This window comes from Bactrocera neohumeralis, chromosome 5 (assembly GCF_024586455.1).
Source record: "Bactrocera neohumeralis isolate Rockhampton chromosome 5, APGP_CSIRO_Bneo_wtdbg2-racon-allhic-juicebox.fasta_v2, whole genome shotgun sequence".
Taxonomy (NCBI): domain Eukaryota; kingdom Metazoa; phylum Arthropoda; class Insecta; order Diptera; family Tephritidae; genus Bactrocera; species Bactrocera neohumeralis.
The window spans coordinates 57,653,015-57,667,597 of NC_065922.1; the positions used below are offsets into that span (position 1 = coordinate 57,653,015).

The window sequence follows — 14,583 nt, forward strand, 5'->3', positions numbered from 1 at the left end:
GCAGAACTAACGATTGTTGAGGCCAATGATATCAATATCATCGGCGTGAGCCAGCATCAGCAGTTAAAATTAATTGCAAATATTAAATTCAGTTGAAATTAAAATTGGATCGCCTCACCTTTAAATTCAAAATCAATCGAGACTTTATAAATTATATTATATGTATCTATATTTTTGTATACTTTGCGACTTCTTCATAAATTGTTCAATATTTAGGTGTACTGGATGATCCTTGGGACGGGAGTCATAAAGGATTTCTTTTAGTCAACTTCGGATGAAAAGGATCCGAAATATTTCAACACCAGTCTAGCCAAAGCTGGATAATGGAGTGACAGTTGGCGTGCGGCATGTTTGTATCCTTAGCGCTTGCGTAGCTATGGGATTGTATGAAGTCAAAACTACGACAATTGCGCCGAAATTAACAGATCAACCTTATTAATTGTGTACCTAAGCGAAAATCGGTTTTTAAGCAAATTCCGTTCCATAAAAATTACTTGCTATATAAGTGCTCATATTGATCGGGGTCTACCCTTCAAGGAACTTTAGCTGTATATTATAATCTCATGTTCAGCTCTTTTGATTACTGTATCTTTTAAATCTGCCATGCAAATATTGAGTGCAAAAATTAAGAAAGCAACTTTGAAGCCAGCACTGACATTGAATGATTACGCGCTGCAGAATGATAATTATACCACCACGTCAAAGTAGTAAATATATGAGTTAATGATGATAATTTCTTGAAGAGATATAAAATCAAGCGGCAGGCGCCAAAATGCATGCCAACTCATTTAAAACTCATCAAGAAACCGAGAAATATGATAAAAAAAAAACTTAATTCTACAAAATTTTGCACCGCAAAGGAACAAGGAAACACTGTGTGAGTAAGAAGCACGAAAAAGCAGTTGTGAGAGGGATTTCATTTTTTAAGAAATTTGCGTGGCTATAAAAAAGGTTTTGAAAATTGGTAAACTTGCGAACGAAGCATAGGTCTACCAAGCATATTTCGGACATTGTGACCACAAGCATAAAGACTTAACGGACTGAGTGCGTGCGTTGGTGGCGCATTTGTTGTCGGTGTCGTAAAATGCGCTGATATATTTGGACGTTTTTATAACACGACGTTGATGTATGGAAGTGGATGGGTTTTCATATTTGTGAATGAGGATGCATTGTGGCGATGTTGTGACTATGTCCATGTTAGGGTATTGGCCGCAGTGTAAAGGCGTTAAAAAGTAGACCGTTTCTGACGCAAACAGTGTTGCAGATTACTATTGTATATGCAACTTTGTATTGCAATATCTTTTTTTCTGTTGCAATGGCAAGCGCCAGCTTGTAAATTTAATAACTTTATGGTTAGCTTATTTCGCTTTATTTGTTTTTACCTAATTCAAGCGCTCAGTAAGAGGCTTTAGGCGCGTTCTCATTCAACTGTGAGTATTAACGATTGTTGCATGCAACATTGGTTTAAATGCATACATATGTATGTATATCTGCATATTGGAAATTTGAAATTCGTGAATTGAAAAAGGGAATAATTTATACAACTTTTTTAATTAAGTAATTCTGTAGATGAGACCAAAGAAATTATTTTAAACTAATATAAACTTTTGATATAATAAATATAGCTACAAAAAGAAAAAACGTTAACTTCTGTTGATATACATATTTTTACTAATAAGAAAGATGCCGCTTCGTGGAACCCGCTTTAAGTCACTCGAAGAGAGAAAACAAAATTCGCTGAATGAGCTACTGACCATCCCAAAAAGTGCTTATAAATTGTGTTTCGAGGACTGGAAAAATATTTATTTTATATATTTTGAATTTTATTTACAATTTCCGGGTTCCTTCTTGACACAATATATGTATAAGTTTAAGTCGAGCATTCTACATCAGTTCATTCACTTGTATATATGTATGTGGAGGAACGTTTCCAAAGACTCCCTTGCCAAATTTGTCATTCCTTCCTTGTGACAGTTGACAAACAGCACAAGGTTCAAGAGTTCATACAACGCAATGCGCCACAAAGTAGTGTTGCAATTTCACAACACAAATTACTGAATGAAATCGTATCTTGCTAGTGATGCATTAAAGCGTTAATTCATCGTTTGAACGCTGAAAATAAAACGAAAATGGAATTCAAACGAATCTGGAAGCAACTATGCGCGTACATACACGCCACAAATAAGAATTGTTGCACGAAACAGCTTTGTCACATGAAGTAATGCAACCAATTTGCCAATTTTAGTGTACAATACTTAAAATATAAGAAGATAGTATAAAACACTGGATTCATACAATATTTTTTCATTGCCGACGCTTTGTCGCCACGAATATTGCGGCAATGCATTGCGGCCAAACTTCGTCGTGCGTGCCATTCTTTTGATACGACACATAGCGTTGCAAAGTGGGCGTATTCAACACACACATTTCGATTCGTTTCAATTGCAACGAAAATTTCTCTCTTTTTTTGCAACTTTTAATGTTGAATTTTCCTCTGTAACCACTGTTTCACCGCAATTTTGCATGCTTGCTAGTTCAGCTGGCATGCAAGTTCGGGCAAATAAAGCACTCGCGCCGCACATTTAGCTAGAATACGTATGCTAAAAAGAAAAGAAATTGAAACAAAAAACGGTGTGTGTATGTAAATTTTCCGCCGTGCGCCATCTCGAATTCTTTCTATCAGTATCTCCTTTCGATACGTTTGTGTATAAGTATGAATGGAGTGTATCAAACTGTAGCTATACCTATATACTATCTACATAGCAGGCATATTTACATAAATGCGGGACATTTTTGAAAATTAAATAATGTATTTTTCTTTCCATGTCACAAACGTTTCTTATACTCAAAGAGTGGAAATGTAAAATTACGAAAAAGTAAAATGTGGATTATATGAACACTTTCGTATGTACATACATACATATGTACATACATACATACATATCTATCTATTTGAGTGGTTGTATGGCGTTTTTATTCGCGGTGACTTGGCGTTAATAAAATTTCCATGCCACAACCGCCATACTCACACAAGCACACCATCTTTCATTCACTTAGAAATAAAAAATACAAAAAAATATGTTCACCATTTCAATTTTTTGCTTTTGCAGGCAATAAAATATTTTTTCGTCAACGCCCATTCCTACGTATTTCCCCCTTCCGATATGCATCTGCATATTTGTGCTTGCGAGTGTTATCGCTACATTTGGAATTGGGTGTGTTACACGAGTACCGAGTACTGTTCGAAAACGCTTTATTTCCTTTTACTCTATTTACGGTATGTATGCCTCGGTTGTGGTGTGGTTCGACTGTCAGCTATATATTTTATAGAACTCTCATTCATAACGAATGAATCCTATTTTTGCAATGATATTAGTCACAGAATGTAATAAACCAAATTTTGAGAAACCGGTTAGTATAATACGAATTAATTGTAAATGCACAAACGTAAGAACAACACTAGAACGATATTCTAGTTCTTTTTGGAACTTGCAGTGCGGCATAAAAATATTGTATTATTTTTTATACACAAATATTTGTCTGAACACGAAATGACAATTGATATTGTTGCACTCCTTACCGTAGAAAAAGATGACATGATCAAATTATACTATTACGAGCAAAAAATAGTAAGACTTTGTTCATAATTTCAAAATTCTTAATTTATTCTTCAAATTTATGTCGTCCCCGTCAAAGTATTCCCCCTTGGCCTCATGAGTGTACATGCCAACGTTTTTTCCACTCTTCCAAAGCGTTGTTAAACTCAATTTCCGGAATAGCTTCCAATGATCGTAGCGATTCACGTTCAATGTCTTCAATTGCCTCTAAACGGTTTCCCCGGAGTGGTCGTTTGAGTTTGCTGAAAGGTCAGAAGTCACATGGAGCTAAATCAGGCAAATACGTTGGTTGTGGCACGAGATTGGTTGAAAATTTTGAGAAAAACTCAAGAAGAATCAATGCAGTATGCGACGGTACATTATCGTAGTACAAAGACCATGAGTTGTTGGCCCATAATTCCAGTCTCTATTTGCTGTTAACACGACGCTGTTTAAAAAAAAATTGAGTGATTTTGAAACCAATCGTGCTTTCACTTTTCTTGGATCCAAATGATCTTTCAATATGGTTTTCACTGATCCTTCCGATATTCCAACGACGCCAGTAAGATCTCTGACTGTTAATCGTCGATTCTCAAGCATCAATTCCTTTATTTTATTAATGTGTTGATCAACAGTTGATGTTGACGGCCGACCTGGACGTTGTTCGTCACCAAGGCCTCCCAACCCTCTTTGAACGATTTGTACAAATGAAAACCACTTGCTCCCGAGGTACAATTATCTTTGAAGGCCTTTTCCAACATTATGAAGGGTTCGGCACCAGAAATGTGATTCCGCACACAAAATTTAATGGAACTTCTTTGTTGAATAATTTCACTCATCGTAAAAATAGCCAAATGCACTTTATGTATTTCAGAAAGACAAGCGTATACTAAATATCAATGATTATTTGAATATGGTATTTGGCACAGAAGTCACTATGAGTTATATCGGGTGATTTTTTAAGAGCTTGATAACTTTTTTAAAAAAAAACGCATAAAATTTGCAAAATCTCATCGGTTCTTTATTTGAAACGTTAGATTGGTTCATGACATTTACTTTTTGAAGATAATTTCATTTAAATGTTGACCGCGGCTGCGTCTTGGGTGGTCCATTCGGAAAGTCCAATTTTGGGCAACTTTTTCGAGCATTTCGGCCGGAATAGCGAATTTCTTCGGAAATGTTGTCTTCCAAAGCTGGAATAGTTGCTGGCTTATTTCTGTAGACTTTAGACTTGACGTAGCCCCACAAAAATAGTCTAAAGGCGTTAAATCGCATGATCTTGGTGGCCAACTTACGGGTCCATTTCTTGAGATGAATTGTTCTCCGAAGTTTTCCCTCAAAATGGCCATAGAATCGCGAGCTGTGTGGCATGTAGCGCCATCTTGTTGAAACCACATGTCAACCAAGTTCAGTTCTTCCATTTTTTGCAACAAAAAGTTTGTTAGCATCGAACGATAGCGATCGCCATTCACCGTAACGTTGCGTCCAACAGCATCTTTGAAAAAATACGGTCCAATGATTCCACCAGCGTACAAACCACACCAAACATTGCATTTTTCGGGATGCATGGGCAGTTGGCCACCAAGATCATGAGATTTAACGCCTTTAGACTATTTTTTGTGGGGCTACGTCAAGTCTAAAGTCTCGAGAAATAAGCCAGCAACTATTCCAGCTTTGGAAGACAACATTTCCGAAGAAATTCGGGCTATTCCGGCCGAAATGCTCGAAAAAGTAGCCCAAAATTGGACTTTCCGAATGGACCACCTAAGACGCAGCCGCGGTCAACATTTAAATGAAATTATCTTCAAAAAGTAAATGTCATGAACCAATCTAACGTTTCAAATAAAGAACCGATGAGATTTGCAAATTTTATGTTTTTTTAAAAAAGTTATCAAGCTCTTAAAAAATCACCCGATACCAACCTAGGAACAAAAAAGTATTTTGACGAATGGATTTTCGAGCGAAATTTAAATCAGAAAGTCGTTCTATGTATTGCCCATAGTAGTATATACAGGGTGGGCCAAAAGAAACCAAGGGGTGTAAAAGTTTAATAACTTTTTCGTTTATTAATTTTTTTTATTGAAATTAAAAGGAGAGCGGTATCGGTTTATGATAGAAAATTTGTTACGTCCTGCTCTTGAAAACAGACCTGGTATGTGGTTTCAGCAGGACGGAGCTACTGCCCATACTGCCCGAGACACAATGGCACTTTTAAGTCAAATTTTTGGAGGGCGAATAATTTTCAGAAATTCGGAAATTATTTGGCCAGCGCGATCGCCAGATTTGACAGCACCCGACTATTTTCTTTGGGGTTATTTGAAGGAGCGAGTGTATGTGAACAAGGCGGAGACAATCCTCGAACTCAAGGCAAACATTGGTGCAGAAATTCGAACGCTACAGCCACAAGTTTTGAAAGATGTTATAGAAAATGCTGTAAAAAGAGACATCATTTTTCATACTTAGTGTAAAAAAATTTCCCTTTTGTATATTATATAATCTGAAAGCAAAAATAAAAAAAAATTAATAAACGAAAAAGTTATTGAACTTTTACACCCCTTGGTTTTTTTTGGCCCACCCTGTACTTAGCATTACTAAATAAGTATTTAATAATGTAAGTTAACTTGATTGAATCAAGGAATAATAAACCTGGTTTATGAGAATTAAAAAAAAACTATTTTAGCTTAAAGTATTTCAATAGAATCGTGAATTTTTGTTTTTAACACTTCAAATTATTCGGGATAAATTTTTATAGAGTTATGATTGAAATATTATATGAGGTCCGATCATAACTTTTTTTACCGAAAATATTGGTCAATCATGGTATTTTTTTGTCTGGTCGGATCATGTTTTTTTCCTAATATAATGATCAATCAGTACGCGATATCGAAATAAAATTCAAATGCTGTTTTTTCTGATGATTAAGTTGTTGAATGCCAAAAGATTATACAATCAGGCTCTCATATACCTAACAGTGTAAAGATTTTATACCGCATGTATCGCTCAATGTATGAGATGTCTTTGGTGGCGAAAATCTGGGAAAGCGGCATGTATAACTCCAGCACGCATATAATAAATATAATGTTACTCAGTATTCTAGTAAACTGTATGCCGGTAAATTAGTCATCTTAACAGAATTTATTGATAGTAAGTAAGTCTGTGACTTAAAGTATAAGCTGATTAAGGTTTCAAATGAACTTATACAATTTCTTAAAGAGCATGTTTTGCTTTGCTTACAAATTTCCCATATATTACGTATTTTCAAAGTTTGAACCTGTTTTCAGCTCTCGGCTGTTTGTGATGCTCTTATACCCCTGGCCATATTTGTTAAAGCGTTGAATCACCTCAAATCGCCAGCTAAAATCTTGCATTGAAAACATGAGACCATGGAAAATCAATCATTTTGCTGCGCCAGAGCTGCAGGATAATCAACATCGACGCACTGCAACAGCAATAATAATGGCAAGTACGGCAAGGTAACGTCAACAAAAGATTGTTGAAAGCAAAACCGATGATGATCAACCGATGATAGCAAGTAATATGCACACAACAAACTGCCAGCAGTGAAAAAGCGGCACAGAAACTAACAACTGGAACTTTGACAGAAAATTTTCAATTTTTAAAACGTTTGATCCAAGCAATGGATATGGGAAGCATAAAGCAAAGAAACAAAATAAAAGCCGAAAACAAGCGACTGCGAAGAAAAATTATAAACACTTCGTGCATCACCAACTCCGCGAATGCAGATGCTTTTCTTCGGCAAATGCCATAAGAATTTTTCAATGTTGCATATAGCAAGTAAATAAATCCAAAACGAATCGCATTAGAATGTCAATCGGGCAATTTCGGAAAAGGCAACACGTCTTCGAAGCGCCAGCAACATAGTTCCATGAGTCGGCAACTGACAAGATCACTGTATGATCAGTAAGGCACTAAGTGTACAAAAGGCAACCAAAAGCACACAGAGCCTGTGCAACATGAACATGCCACCAGCAAACAGTTAAACGACCGGTGGAACGACCATCCATGCAAAATGCTTAAGCACACCATTACCAGCTCGCAGACATAGCGGGTACGACGAGTTGGGATGAAGCGCGGCGAAATCGCTAATCTGTGTGAGCGTACGTTTTGCATTTTGGGCGCCTTCCAGGCAATTTTGGCGTTCCGAAGCATCCACGGCCACAAGACAATTTTATGTGCATCACGTGGTGTTGTGCGCGAATGTGCAGGCATTGTTGTTCACTTGCCAGTTTATTTTTCATATTCAAACAAGTATTTTCTTTTATTTAGTCATTTTTACTTATTTCATCTTTTTTTTTAATTTTCGACTTTTCTTTTTTCTGCGCATTTATCTTTTGTATATTTTATATTCATAGGCAAACACTGCGGCGCTCGGAGCAAAATTTATTCATGTTAAAGTAACAGCATTAACATTGGTAGTTGCTGAGCATGAGTCCTGCGCCGTTTGTGACCTCTTGTCGCTCACATAGCGACAACGAATAATGCAGCGTTATTTTGCATTCATTCGATATTTATTATAAATAATAAGCCTTAAGAAATCGATGTAAAATTATGCTTGCTACAGATGGATAAAAATGATAAACTTCTCTCTAAGTAGGAAGAGTTCAAGTGAATCAAAAAAAACGAATTACTCAATTCATTTTCGTTTTCTACCACTCACCGCACCTTATGTTTGATCCCTGTTCTTTAAATTTATAGCCACCTTCGCCAGTTCGGCAAGTTCGGTTGGTTCGGTTGGTTTGAAGACCTTACTATCGAATTTGGTATACTCACAATATTACAAATACATATATCTCTGTTTTAAAACCAGCTTAAACACTGAAAACAAGAGCTTTAAAATTCGTCATAAAATAATTTTTACCAAGAAGCGACTGGTAAATATTGGGTAGTCGAAAAAGTCTTTTCGTATTTCTATTCAAACTTCAACTTATTTTTTATATTCATAATATTAAATAAATAAACAAATATATACCATTTTGGTCGACCACTTTTTGGTATATTCCGGCAAGAGACATTATTCCAGCAGTGTTAAACTGTCATCAGTGTAAATCGAAATTTCGAAATTTAAAGAACGGAAGCAAGCGAACCATTGTTGTGCTACACGAACTGGTATAGCATCGTCTCCGTAAACTTCACAAATTTCATTGGTGGCTTGCGTGGCATTCTTTCCTTTTTTATATAAAAGTGTCAAAATACAGCGAATTTCTCCATTATTTTTACTCATTTTTGAATAGCTGTAACTTTTCTTCAACTTCTCCGAATTTAATAATTTTTTTTTGCTAGAACTTAGCCAACACTATATGGTGTAACACAATGTGATTAGTAGCACTGAAGATATAGGACTGCAACGACATCTATTGACTAAATACGAGAAGACTTTTTCGCCTACCATATATGTATATCTGCTTTCAAATCAGCCTAAACACTGAAAAAGAAAGCTTTAAAATTTAGTAATTTAGCCATTCCAGACAAACGACTAGTAAAAATGCAGAAAACGGCGTTTTAAATAAATATAAATATACAACTAAAAATTTAGAAAAAAACTGTTTTTTTGGTCATAAATTAATTTTGCTGAAATTCAAAAGTTAAATTTCCGGTGTGTAGACCACATGACACCTATCGTAATCGAATAGTCAAAGAAAGCATAGAGCTTCCCCAAAACATACGGCGGCGATCCGATAATGAGTTAGCTCCACTAAGCGATTGCACCATTAACATCAAAGTAATTTACTATCGTGTAGTAAATTCTTCTAGACTTGGGCTGAAATGTTGACAGTAATCGGTAATCATTGTCAAGACTTCCGCCAGGATGAACTCACAGATATGTGTTGACCGCATGTGGAAGGGGTAATGTCCGTCGATTTTAGAATGAAAAAAAGATGTCTGTGATTCCTTTTGGAAGGAAATCGCACAGCGAAATAAACTAGCATGAGAATAGTAAGAGCGATAGTTTCCGCGTTTGTTTACTCCAAACAACTAATTTAACCGCGATAGTCGCGTAGTAGTATTTGATAGTAATGATTGTCGCTATTTAAGCACAAACCGAAAGAGTTTCTGCGTCATTTTGTGACCCGCGCTTCGACGATTGCGAAGACTGTCCAATCAACCTACTACTCAGCGGGCAGGAATTATAGACGAATGTTGTCGTCGGGCTCAATATCTATTGAACCACCCACGTATTTACCATCATAATTTCGGGTGATCAAGGAATAGAAACATAGACTCATAGTTGGGCAAGATATCATCTAATCTTCATAGTAATTATGGAGTCACATATATTTTTTAACAAACAGGCATTTACCTTCACCTTTAACACTTGCAAATCCGCTTTTGTCACAGCTTGAATAAAAAAAAAACAAATTTTTGTTTTGATTTCCATAACTTAAGAAAAAAAATCAAACTATTAGCAAACAATTTTGAGAACGAGGCATTTTTCAAACAAAAGCAGCAAAACATGGACAAAGCGGATAAGCGGATTTCGCATATTGTTAACTCGAACTTAAAACAATTTTGTAGTTCAAATTAAGCTAGCTAAACAAAAGCAAAGTAAACACGACAAAAGCAAAGAATAGTGAGTATAAAAAAACACACACAGCAAACGCCAAAGGACACAGCATAAACAATAATCTCAAGTACTTCGTCTTTTGTCTGCGAAACGTTGCTATTTTCGAAAGTATGCCATTGTATCGGGAGAGTCAGTCAGCTGGACGACAATGCACGTATGGAAGAGAAGCACTAAATCACAGTTGAACAGAAGGCAGAAAAGCAGAAGAACACAGAAGGTCAGCAATGAGCTGAGTTGAGCTGCAGCCAAACGGCACAACGGTACAGTAGCTTCGCAACAAAAGACAACCACAATAGCATGTGATGAAGGTATAGTCAGGTCAAAGCGAAAAATAGTGGCACGACGCGTGCATGCAAAGGACATTTCACACAAAGAGCATGATGCTGAAACACCAGGAAAGGACATAGCGCTAGACTTTTGTATTGAACGCTGTAGGCCGCCACAAAATGTTATTATTTCCAGTAGTGTTGTTGTTGTTGTTATCATTTTGAAGTTGTTATGCGCTTGTGAGTGCAATTCTGCCATATGCGCTCACTTACACACTTAAATACATATCGCCAGCCATACAGAACTGACATGTCAGCGGATTTGATTTCGCTACGGCTACTTAGGACCATGACGTGTGAGGGGTTAAAAATTGTAGCAACGTAACGAATGCATGCAAAAGAATTGGGCTATGCGCATAGGTTTGGGTGTTGGACTGCTGGGCTGTTGGGCTGTTGAGGATAAACCTAAGTTATCGGTAAGCAGCTAATTTAATTTGCCTAACGGCAAAGGGGTTACATGGGTTTCCTCGGGTTAAAAACAGCATTTTTCAACAATTTTTTCTCACATAAAGATTGAAATTTTTTATTAGAATTTCTTATTTTTACAAACACACACTTTTAACAAAGAAATTCTGAAATTTCCGGAAAAAAAAGTATTTTAAACTCGGCCATTGCGACGCCAATTCCGGTAACCCCTCGGAAAAAACATGCGCCCGCGTTGGCAGGATAACTCCGTACAGGATCAGCTAGGGTGACAAAAAAGTATTTCAGTTTTTGAGCTTGGACGAAAGGAAAAAACTATAAATTAAAAATTGGATATTTAGCAGTCATTTTTACAAAAAAAATTAAAACTTCAGTGAAAATTTCGAGACATTTTTTTCCAAATAATTGTAATCGAAAAAAATCCTTCGTCCAAGTCTTTTAGAATTGTATCTCAAAAGACATGTGTAAAATTTCATGAAGATCGATTGAGCAGTTCTCGAGAAATCTTGTCAACCGACTTCAAAAATACAGTTTTTAGAAAAACACGTTTAAAGACGGCGCACTTAGCCTACCTAGCCTCGAGCGCACAAGTTCTCAAGGCTGTATCTCTGAAACTATTACTCGGATCAACTCGAAATTTAGGACAATGTTCTAGAGGTGTTGTAGAATTTAATATGTCAATAAAAAAATCGATTTTTTAAAACCCGCACATCCATTCAACCCCTTAAATGCACATTTGTGTGTTTCGGTAATGCGCTATTTTACTGTTACTAAAAAATTTATTGTAGCATTACAGAAACTTACAATAAATCAAAAAAAAACATTCGACCGAATAACAAGTAGTTTCTACACATATACATACATACATATGTGGACTTGTCAAAGGAAACGGAAATATTTGTAACGGCTTGTAAAAAATTAATTTTAATTAGCTTAGCTTACAGGTTGTTAAATACTTACACAGTGTGTTTATTTTCCCAACTTGCCACCCGCATTTTGCCTAAAATGACAAAAAATTTAAAAAGAAAAAAAAAACTCGTAAGTCACGAGTACCTGTCAACGTTTTCTGTCATAAAATTTATAAATAAAACAAACGTCAAAAAATTTATAGGCAAATCATATGTAAAAAGCAACAACAATTGTAAGGAGCTTAAAATGTCAGCAAAGCTGCAACAAGTACACAATTTTTATGACAAAACTCTAGTCCAACTCGCTAGCCTTTCAAACCAATGTGGCTGACATTTTGGGAAACTCAGTTTCATAAATTTCCGCAGAGTGTGAAATGATTTACGTCTGCTCATTTACGCCATTTAGGCAGTGATTTATTTTTACTTTGATACTGCAAGCGTTATGCTTGCCTGATTCCTGCACCAATATACGGGGGTACCACGGCGACAGTAAGTGTCAGCAAGCATATGCACATGCATATGTAAATATGTTGCATAGTGTGTGCCAATATCACTTGTGGTTGTCAACGCATCATCAAAATACACACACACACATATATATATATATATACATACATATATGTATGTATGTAAATATGGGCTTCATTTTTCAATTTATTTGTTTTTCGGTTTCAACATTTTTATTGCCCGCCAACCGCTTTTATTGCCCCATAATCAGCTCTATGTGGCGCATAAACTGTTAAAACATTAAATGAAGTCGTTGCAAGTGTGTTTAATGATGCGCTCGTTAATCGCAAATGCAAATACAAACACACTCATGCCTTATTTGCCAGCATTGCATTTAGCATATTGTGGACTCCCTGCATTTTGAGTGGCTTCTGACTTTTCATCTGCGTTCGTTTGAGAAATGGCAAAAGGATGTGTTATTCCATGCTGAATTGACAAATGCATACCATACAGTTCTTTTAATAAGCTGTCAAATAGTGCCAACAAACGAACATATTTTGGTCGCGAAATCGCGATATTATAGATCTGTAGTCTAAAATTATGTGAAACGTGTTTTTTTAGGGTTCTGGGTTTCAAGAAGATATAAAGCCCATACAATTTAATATAATGACTAGGAAGTTACCTTTAAATAGAGAGGTTTGTTCACTAAGTTTTAAAAATTACATCGAACAAATGACCGCCTCGACTGGAGCTAAAAGATTCCAGCCGAGAGGCCCAGTTTAACCACACCAAAAATAGTCCAGGAGTGTTGAATTGCACAATTTTTGAGGCCCACGACGCGAAATAATGCGCTTACCAAAAGTTTCTTTTACTAAATTGATTGTTTCGTTGGCTGTATTGCATGTAGCATCGTCTTGTCGGTACCGACTCATAGCTCTATAGCGTTCCCCATCGACTGTAACGTGATGGCCATCTTCACTTTTGGAGAAGTACTGATTTTTATGGATGGAACGGCGTCTCAACAATGTTTCGTGGATTACCAATACTCCACGTTCGGCAATTTCGTTTATTAACGTATCCATATTCGATTCTCTGTTCCACTGCAGCAATAGCGTCTTTGGTGCGCCCTGAACGTCATGTTACTCGAAATACCGACTCTACTAAATGATTATGTCGACCGAGTATTGGACGCAGCACGAAATGAATCGCTCGAAACGAACCATTACTTTGGTAATAAACTTGAACGTTACAAACGTTGGAATACAGGATTTGTCCGGAAAGTAATAGGACTGATTTTATTCCGTCGCAACGGTACTGCGCACCGACTGGATTGGGTAGAGGGCGTTCCTAGCCCTACGCGCGCCTGCTAAGTTGTCTCCGAGCACCTGGAGAGTCAAGACAAACATTTTCGAGCGACGTATTCCTGTGAGTAGTGCAAGCAGCATTCGTTAGAGCAGAGGTACGCGATTAAATTCTGTGTGAAACTCGGTAAATCTGCGACAGAGACGTTTGATATGATCAAGCAGGCAGGTTTCATCAGCAAAAAGTGGTGTGTTTCGGTGACACCAGGTCTTTTTGGAGGACCGGGAAGAGGTCGCTTATGAATGAGCAAATCCAAAGTGAAAACGATGCATTGCATTGTCTCTTTTGACAAACCGTCAAGACCAAGTGGAAGTTCTCAAGAGACTCGAACGAAGGATCAATCGGATCCGACAAGACATCGCAGCCGATTGGAAGTTACACCACGGTAACGCCCCGGCTCACACCGCCTTTCTTGTGAACAGCTACCTAACCGGTGCTGGCATCCCAACTCTTCCGCAGCCTCCCTACAGCCCAGATGTGGCTCCACCAGACTTTTTTTGTTTCCTTCCCTGAAAAGGCCGAGGAAAGGTAAGCATTTTAAGACGACAGAGGGAATCCAAGCAGCATACACCTCGGCTCTCAAGGCTTTTTCGGAGAATATCTTCCGTAACGCCTTCAATGCTTGAGAATCACGCTGGCAGCGCTGTATCGACGCAGAGGGAGCCCATTTTGAAAGTTTTTAAAGAATTATAACGATTGGTTCAATAATTTTTTTTAAATCAACTCAGTCCTTTTACTTTCCGGACAAACCCAGCGTATACATAAAAAGACTAGTATTAGTCCATATTTTTATCAACAACTGCTATTATGAAATTCTCTTCCAAATAATAGTAATTTTCAAAACCCTCTTATTTACAAAATACCTGATCCACCAGGGTATTTTAATGAAGAAATTTAGTTATTTCAAAATACGGCACTAAAATAATAAATCTTAAAAT

General features: G+C 36.9%; 1 protein-coding gene across 8 annotated transcripts in view; it reads right to left on the reverse strand.

Annotated features, from left to right (window-relative positions):
- Positions 1-14,583, reverse strand: part of LOC126757891 (transcription factor Sp9) — a 78,323-nt gene that overhangs the window by 44,473 nt on the left and 19,267 nt on the right. The window contains exon 2 of one of the 8 annotated variants that reach the window (XM_050471789.1): positions 11,889-11,928. The exons of the other annotated variants lie outside the window; for them this stretch is intronic. The gene's annotated coding sequence lies outside the window, so the exon portion shown is untranslated. The remainder of the gene's footprint in view (positions 1-11,888; positions 11,929-14,583) is intronic. 8 annotated transcript variants of the gene reach the window in all.